Here is a 7558-nt window from a genome sequence, read left to right on the forward strand (position 1 = left end):
GTGTAACAAAAAGTTGGGAAGTTACCCCTGCTGAAGGTACCTGGTTGTGGAGAGCATTGAGATGGGTGGGGCAAGGCTTCTGAGGTCCCTGGGGTCTTAGATTCCCCCAGCAATTTTGCAGAACACAGGTTATCTCTGGATTCTAGCATGGACTTCATTTAAAGAAATCCAAGGGCCATTACTGATAGACAAAAACGGATCAATTTGCATTGTGCCATAAATATCACTTAAAATAGCACTTTAGGAGAGCATTAAGTACCAAGTTTTTGAACACCATGGTTCAGCATCATTACATATTCAAAATTTGATTTTGGATGTCCTTTTATAAAGCTTCAAAGTTCTGGGGCACCTGGGTGACTCAGTTGGTTAAGCGTCTGCCTTTGGCTCAGGTCGAGTTCCCGGGGTCCTGGGATCGAGTCCCACATCGGACTCCCTGCTCGGTGGGAAGCCTGCTTCTCCCTCTTCCACTCCCCCTGCCTGTGTTCCTGCTCTCGCTCTCTCTCTCTCTGTCAAATAAATAAATAAAATCTAAAAAAAAAAAAAAAGCTTCAAGTTTCATCCACATTAAATTCTCCATTGAACTGTCCTACAGAAGTAAAAGCTTATAAGCACTGAAATGCACCAAAACATTCCATTTTATATCCTTTCATCTAACTTCCCTTCCATTTTCTTTGCCCAAAGGTCTTTCATACTCGTGCTCCCTTAAACTAGAAGCAAGGAAACAGTGCTTTCCTAAAAATATACATTCAGCAGCCATATGTTTTTGCTGGTATAAACCTGGCATGACAAGTCTAAGATTGGATGCTTCATTGTATTCTATAACAAATCTTGAGTCCACAATAAGAAAGTGAGGATGAAGTGGTGAAAATACACATTTGAGTTCAGATTATATTCTCAGAGGCCATGTGATTTAGAGAAAAGAGCCCCCAGCCTAAATGTTCATGTTCTTATTCTTACTTCTTACTGGGTATGTAATAACTGGAAAAGCTGAAACTTTCTGAAATTTAACTTGATCAGCTACAAAGTGAATCTGATATTTTCCCTGCTTACCTTCACAGGATTATTTATGAAGATTAAATGAAATAATATATCTAAAGATGACTTTATATAAAATGTACAATATAGGCATATGGTTCTGTTACATGGTTGCAAGTCATTTCCCTCAGCTATTGAGCCTGGGAAGGAAGGTGATTTATATGCACACTGAAAGCCTGCAATGCATAGTGGGCTAATACTAAGAAGGAAGATTATCAAGTTCCCTTAAATTGTTCATTAGCATTGGTAGCACATGTTTGTGTTCTAGCAATTTGTATGATCTGTTTACTAAGTTGTGACCAATAATTTTTTTAAATGAAAGAACATGGAACATAAAATTTCACAAAGCATCCCACATGGTAGGGTAAATAATGTTTCAGGTGTGTGTGTGTGTATTTTTATATTTGATCACTTTAAAAATGCATTTTTTCCTTAAAAAAGTCAGTAAGTACTTTAGAGGTAACTGTGAGCAAGACATACTAGATTTCATCAAATCTCAGATAAAATAATAAGGGGGAAATCTACCAAAAAATTACAAAACAATCCTTTCTCATCACTCAGAATTTTTATTTTATTCTTATTGAAAGTGTTCTTTAAAACTTAGATAGATTTTTATCATAAAAGAACTGAAACTTATTGGGACCCCTGAGTGGCTCAGTCAGTTAAGCATCCAACTCTTGATTTTGGCTCAGGTCGTGATCTCAGGGTTGTGAGATCAAGCCCCACATCAGGCTCCATGCTCAGCCGGGAGTCTGCTTCTCTCTTTCTCCCCCTCTGCCCGTCCCCCAACTCGTGCTCTCACTCTCTCTCTAAATAAATCTTTAAAAAAATAAATAAAAGAACTGAAACTTATTTAGAAATAGATTATTATCTTATATTACTCTTGTGGAAGTGTAAAAAAGAAAATATAAGTGACATGAGTTAGGGTTTTCCTACAACTTGTTCACTTTTACAATCCAGCTCTTTTGAATAATTTCTCAAGTCAGAGTCATAGGTGTTCCTTTACCCCTACCTTACTTGCCACCCCCCACCCCCTGCATTGTCCTCTGTGCCAACAAGAGCATTTCATTTAATAATGGAACAAAGGCACTCTCTTATTTTCTCTGGGATTCTCTTTCAAGCCATTGACATCCATCCTGCAAGCTCAAGCACAAACAATAACATCCGTGTCAGGACTACACCCAGCCTATAGTGATTTTAAGATATAGCCCAATTTTCAGAAGTGTTCAAAAGTGGAGCAATGTACAGCTTAGAATTGATGGAATATGGTAGTAGTTAAGAGATCAGACTCTGATGTCAGTTCAGAATTGAAAAACCAGCTCCACCATTCAGAAGTATGTTGCTATTGGAAAGTCACTTAATTTCTTTTTTTTTTTTAAAGATTTTATTTATTTATTTGACAGAGAGAGACACAGCGAGAGAGGGAACACAAGCAGGGGGAGTGGGAGAGGGAGAAGCAGGCTTCCTGCAGAGCAGGGAGCCCGATGTGGGGCTCGATCCCAGGACCCTGGGACCATGACCTGAGCCGAAGGCAGACGCTTAACAACTGAGCCACCCAGGTGCCCCGGAAAGTCACTTAATTTCTGTCTCTGAGTTTCCTCATCCCTGAGATGGTAATATTAACAGTATTTCTTATTCAATTTAATTTTTACATAATTCTTCAGGTTGTGAGAATTAAAATTTTTTCATGTAGAACGTTTAGTAGACACCTGGCAGGCAGTGTGCATTCACTAGATGAAATTATCTCATACATGTCGTTTTACAACATTTTCATTTAACAATATACCTTGAACATGTTCCTGCATCAGTTGATATAGACCTACATCATGCTGTTGGGGAGAAAAAATTTTTCTCTACCTTTAAAATTCTTTTGGTTGGTCTAAGAATTATATTGACATGGGAAAGATTAATAGGAGAAAATCAAATTTAATTATATATGTTTGGAGAATCCACATAAACATGAAAGATTCCAAAGACAGTCAGGCAAAATGAGGCATATATGTCATCCTGAACTGAGGAGAAGGGGGCAGGGATCTGGGGCTTCAAAGGGGAGGAGAACTATTTACAGACAGATGAAAAAGAGCAAATGCTTGGTAAACAAATATTTGCTGGGCCATATAGAAACAGTATGACATAGAGGGAATTTTAACAAACAGACTTTGCTAAGTTGCTTCCTTTCTACCACACATAGTTTATATTATATTGTCACTTATGGTGATAGCTCCCTTCCTTGAACAGGTCATTTATCCAAATTCTTTTAGGTAGTTGAGGGGGAAAGTCAAAGGTTCTTCCTGAGCCTTTTGTTTCTTAAATATAATCAGCCTAAAATCCACATGCCAAAGAAACCCATTTTGGGGTGGCAAATTTTTCTTCCCTACAATCACTTTTAATAGTAGTTAGGTTGTTTTTTGTTTGGTTGGTTTTGTTTTTTACCTATTCTTTTCAAAATCAGTTTCTTAAATTAAAAAAAATTTTTTGAGATATAAGATATAAGAATAAGTTAGACTATATGAAAAGTTTTTCAAATGAAAACAGTCTCGATCTCATTTCTTCTCATCTCATCCTTTCCTACCTCAATTCCATTGTCCAGAAGCCATTCCAGCATTAAAAAAAAGAATATAACCAATACCCTAGAAGCACCCCACTATGCCACGTGCCTTCTCTTTTTCTTTCTCTTCCTTGCCCCAGAGGTATTCACTCTTCTGAATTCTGGTTATTGCTCCTTGTTTTTCAATTCTACCCTATATGCATGTGCCATAACTGACATGGTTTCATTCTGCATGTTCTTTTTGCTTTTTTAAGTAGGTTCCACACCCAGCGTGGAGCCCTGTGAAGAGCTTGAACTCACAACCCTGAGATCAAAACCTGAGCTGAGATCAAGAGCCGGACACTTAACTGACTGAGCCACCCAGACACCCCTCATTTTGCATGTTTTTTAAAGTTAATATGTGTAGTCATGCCATATGTATCATTTTGTGACTTGCTTTTATGACTCAATCTTATGTTTTTGAGATGCATTTATATTAATAGCTATAGCTACAGTTTATTAGTTTTCATTGCTGGATAGCTGGCCATTATATGAATAGATGAATACACCACAAATTATTTATTCATTGTAGTCTCAGTGTACTTTTACTATCCCCTCTTCCTTTTTTCTTTTTTCTTTTCTTTTCTTTTTTTTTTTTTTTTTTTGCCATTGAAGCTCCTTTCCTTATGAACCATTTATTCCTATACGGCTTCTTATTGTGAGGATTATAATGATTTTTTTTTTCACTTGGCCTCATTCTGGGTTCTACTAAATCTTTCACTCAGTCATTCAGCCTGTATTTTTCCATGGAATCTCTTTGATGAAGGCTGCTATGGACTGTCATAGAATGTTAATTTTGTAAGAAGACAGAGGTTCCTAATTTTTAAAGAAAATTTAAATATAACTAATTAAAATAATAACAAGAATGAAACCCTTCATGTGACTTTCAATATTCCTAACTCATTCTATAAAAATACCTTACTAATTTTAATTGATCATATACTAAATAGTATAAAATTATTCAAATTACAGTCCTGATGTTTATAGCAGCATTATGGACAGTAGCCAAATTATGGAAAGAGCCCAAATGTCCATCAACTGATGAATGGATAAAGAATATTACTTAGCCATCAAAAAGAATGAAAACTTGCCGTTTGCAATGACATGGATAGAGCTAGAGTGTATTATACTAAGTGAAATAGAGAAAAACAAATACCGTATGATTTCACTCATACGTGGAATTTAAGAAACAAAACAGGTGAACGTAGGAGAAAGGGAAAAGAAAAGAGAGGGAAGCAAACCATAAGAGACTCTTAACTATACTGAACAAACTGAGGATTCACAGAGGGAGGTGGGCGGAGGATGGGCTAAATGGGTGATGGGTATTAAGGAGGGCACTTGTTGTGATGAGCACCAGGTGTTATATGTAAATGATGAATCACTTGGGGTGCCTGGGTGGCTCAGTCGGTTAAGCATCTGCCTTCGGCTCAGGTCATGATCCCAGGGTCCTGGGATCGAGCCCCACATCGGGCTCCCTGCTCAGTGGGGAGCCTGCTTCTCCCTCTCCTCCCCACTTATGCTCTCTCTCCTTATCTCTGTCTCTCTCTCTTTCAAATAAATAAATATCTTTTTTAAAAAAGTGATGAATCACTTAATTCTACTCCTGAAACCAATATCACACTATACGCTTACTAACTACCTAGAATTTAAATAAAAACTTGAAACCAATCAAAAGACAAACAAAGAAACCAAGTTACATTCCTAAAAAGTCCTAAAAGAATTTTGTATCAAGTGGGTGTATATAGTCAGTAAAGACAGGTGGTACTTAGAAGGTAGAAAACTGTTTCTTGGACCCCTGGGTAGCTCAGTCGGTTAAGTGTCTGTCTTTGGCTCAGGTCATGATCTTGGGGTCCTGGGGTTGAGTCCCGCATCTGGCTCCCTGCTCAGCCGGAAGTCTGCTTCTCTCTCTGCCCCTCCCCCACCTTTCATGCTCAAGATCTCTCTCTCTCTAAAAAAAGAAAGAAAAGAAAATTGTTTCTTATGACCGGGACCTCCAACTCTTGATCTTTAACCAATAGGATCAGTTCAAGTTAGCCCCCTTCAGGTTAATTATTGACAATTACAGTTGTAAAATGTGAAATACTGTGCCCTTTCACCTATGGTTAACAGCAGTGTGTATTCAGATGGTCACATTATGTACAAAAACACAAGGGCTTGGAGATGATCCTCCAGAATCCACAGCAGTACTACAGGACAGTAGTTTCCTGGAACAATATAGTTTCTTTTCAATTTTTTCCTTTGAGCAGTTAACCTTTACTTTATTGTCTAATTGGATCTTTTAAATTATTACAACGAAATGTTACACTAGTCAGACTAATTAGGGGACAGGCCATTACCAGTAAAAGTGTTCAAATAATGCCTCGACCTCAGATTTTTAGGTTGGCCAACCAGATTTAAATTTGCAGGGTTAATTTGCATGATATCATGAATGTGTTAAAAGGTCTTCTAAAAAGTTAGTGTTCTAAAAAAGAGTTAAGCAAGACCCATGTTTTAGCAAGAAATGGACCTTGATTTTTTTCATTTAGTATCTGTAATAATAAGCATTTCTTTAACATTTATTTTGTGCCAAGAACTGTTCTAAGTGCTTTCTATATATTGACTTATTTAATACTTCTTCAAATTCTATAAGGGAGGCAGGAAGTCTTTACCCACTGCATTTTACAGATGAGAGAACTAAAATATAAAGGGAATTTATCCACATTCACACAGTTAATAAGGGATTATTATGATTCATATGGTTTCAAAATAAACTCATATGTTGAATTATTAATTCATAAATCCATACGTTGAAACCCCAACCTCCGGTACCTCAGAATGTGAGTTTATTTGGAAATAGGTTCATTACAGCTGTAATTAGTTAAATTAAGATGAGGTCGTATTAGAGTAAGGTGGGCCCCTAATCCAACACGACTAGCGTCCTTATAAAGAGGGGGGATTTGGGCATAGACATACATACAGGGAGGATGCCATGTGAAGGTGAAGGCAGAGATGGGGTGATGCTTCTACAAGCCAAGGATGCCACAGATTACGAGTGTAACCAGCAGAAGCAAGGGGAGAGGCATGGGATAGATTCTCCCTCACAGTCTTGATCTCAGACTTCTGGCCCCCAGAACTGTGATCGTAAATTTCTGCTGTCAAAGCCATTGGGTTTGTTGTACTTTGTTAACCTAACCCTCGCAAACTGATACAGGGGTAGAGTCAGGATCAAACCCAGGCAGGAACGCTGCAAGATTGGTGCGCTTATCACCTCATTCTGTGCCTCTCCCATAACAGAACTAATCAAAATAGAACAGACACCAATGCCCTGAGCAAATAAATGGCACAAGAGTTACCGACCAGCTTTCAAATCTAGGCAGAGGAGCAAAACACTGACTACCCTTTACCTGTGTCTGTACCACGTGCCCTGGAGCCTCTTCTCTACCCCCTTAAGTTAAGGGACTGTTTCAGCCCTACCCAGACGTTTTTCATAATCTACTGTGTAAATGTACTCAGCCAGCTTGCGGGACTCTGAGCCTGTGTCCCTATTCAGCTTCAAAATCCAAACCTTTAATAGATTTTTGGAAGCAGCACCATCATTCTGTTCGTAAGAGCCACATTTATGCTGTTTCCTTTGGGTTAAAATTAAAAGGATGTGTCCTACAGGTGACAGGAGGAACAAGGGCCCTCCCAGTAGTCATATTTACTGACAAGGAAAGGAAAAACCCGTGCAGATGGCTGGGCGACTGGCCCCGGGCCATGGACAGGTAGGTATCTTTGCAGAGTAAGTTCTGAACTGTGAGCGAGCTCTGGGCCTGGGGTTCCAAGCCTTGAAGTAGGGGAGCTTTGGAGCAGAAGGAAAACTGCAGCCAGACCGTTGCCCCCTGAGAGCAGCTGTGTGCGGGGTGTGGGAGGTCAGGGTCAGGGTCAGGGTGAGGCTTGGACCCGCGTGCAGGCCGG

This window comes from Mirounga leonina, unplaced genomic scaffold, assembly GCF_011800145.1.
Source record: "Mirounga leonina isolate KUSES-001 unplaced genomic scaffold, KU_Mleo_1.0 Mir_114, whole genome shotgun sequence".
NCBI classification, from domain to species: Eukaryota; Metazoa; Chordata; class Mammalia; order Carnivora; family Phocidae; genus Mirounga; species Mirounga leonina.